Raw genomic sequence first — 2,108 nt, 5'->3', positions numbered from 1 at the left:
CTCTCTCTTTTTTTTTTTTTAAGACGGGGGGTTTTACCACGTTGCCCAGGCTGATCTCAAACTCCTATGCTCAAGCAATCTGCCCACCCTGGCTATGGAATATTATTCAGCCTTAAAAAGGAAGGAAGGAAGGCCAGGCACGGTGGCTCACACCTGTAACCCCAGCATTTGGGGAGGCCAAGGTGGGCAAATCACTTGAGCCCAGGAATTTGAGATCAGCCTGGGCAACACAGCAAAGCCTTATCTCTACAAAAAAGTACAAAAAAAAAAAAATAGTTGGGCATGGTGGTGCTCACCTATAGTCCTACCTACTTGAGAGTCAGACGTGGGAGGATCACCTGAGCCTAGGGAGGTCGAGGCTGCAGTGAGCCGTGATTGTACCACTGCACTCCAGCCTGGGTGACAGAGTGAGGGAGACCCAGTCTTGAAAATAAGGAAGGAAATCTTGTCAATGTTACAACATGAATATGCTTTGAGCACATTATGCTATAGGAAATAGCCAGTTACAAAAAGAGAAATCCTGTATGATTCCACTTACATGAGTTATCTAGAAAAATTCACAGGAACAGAAAGTAGAGGCTGGGCCAGGTGACTCACACCTGGAATCCCAACACTTTGTGAATCTGAGGCAGGTGGATCACTTGAGGCCAGGAGTTTGAGACCAGCCTTGTCAAGATAGCGAAACCCCATCTCTACTAAAAATATGAACAATTAGCTGGGTGTGGGGTGCACATGCCTGTAATCTCAGCTACTCGGGAGGCTGAGACACATGAATCTCTTGAGCCTGGGAGGTGGAGGTTGCAGTGAGCCAAGATCACCCCACTACACTCCAGCCTGGGCAATAAAGGAAGACAGTCTGGAAAAAAAAAAAAAAAAGTAGAATGGTGGTTGCCAGGTACTGGAGGAGCAAGAAGAGGGGAGTTGTTGAATGGGTGTAGAGTTTCAGATTTGCAAGATGAGAAAGTTCTGGAGATCTGTTTCACAACAACGTAAATATACTTAACACTGTTGAACTGTACACTTAAAAATCGTTAAAATGGGCCAGGGGCAGTGGCTTACACCTGTAATCCCAGCACTTTGGGAGGCCAAGGCAGTCAGATCACCAGAGGTTAGGGGTTCGAGACCAGGCTGGCCAACATGGTGAAATCCTGTCTCTACTAAAAATATAAAAATTAGCTGGGCATGGTGGCGCTTGCCTGTAGTCCCAGCTACTCAGGAGGCTGAGGCACAAGAATCACTTGAACCCAGGAGGCGGAGGTTGCAGTGAGCCAATATTGTGCCACTGCACTCCAGCCGGAGCATAGAGTGAGACTGTGTCTTTAAATAAATAAATAAATACTGTATATGTATATATATTTTTTAAAAACCTCTGCCCTGCCCACTAAGGAGAAGGGGATCCATAAAACCTGGGTCAAAACACGCTGCTCTGAAGAAAATCAGCTGTTCCCCCAGTCCCAAATGTGCTGGAGCAAAGGACGTGAGTGTTTCTGTGGACCAGAAGGGGGCCAGGGATGGAGGAAGCTGGTATGAGTTCAGCCCCAAACCTGGCAGATAGGGCTGCCTGGAGCAGTGAACAGGACTTAGCAGATAAAACTGAAGATTTTGCTGGATTGCTAGGGCTGGGGAAGGACTCAGAGACAAGCTGGTGGATAAGGCAGCCCTGGCATCAGGGGACATGGGGATGCACATATGTTACCCCAGCCACGTGTGGGTTGCAGGTGGGAGGTGTCTCTGGAGGAGAGAAAGTGCTACCAGCCCCCTAGAGCACAGAGCCATCCCCTGGTCGTGCCCATCAAACAAAACTTCCCTGTTCCTTTAGCCTTGCTGCCACCTCTCCCTTCCCCAGAGACCACATAGGCGTTTCCTGAAGCTGCTACAAATCATCACGAACTAAATGACTTAAAACCACAGAGATGGACCCTCTCTCAGTTCCGGAGACCAGGAGATCAAAATCAGTCTCGCTGGGCTGAAATTCAGGTATCAGCAGGACCATCCCAGCTCCAAAGGCTTTAGGAGGAGAATTTCTTTTCTAGCTTCTGCCAGCATTCCTCAGCTAGTGGCTGCCTCACGCCAATCTCTGCCTCCCTGGTCACATGGCTTTTTCTTCT

This window comes from Macaca mulatta, chromosome 1 (genome assembly GCF_049350105.2).
Source record: "Macaca mulatta isolate MMU2019108-1 chromosome 1, T2T-MMU8v2.0, whole genome shotgun sequence".
Taxonomy (NCBI): Eukaryota; Metazoa; Chordata; class Mammalia; order Primates; family Cercopithecidae; genus Macaca; species Macaca mulatta.
This window is presented reverse-complemented; position numbering follows the sequence as displayed.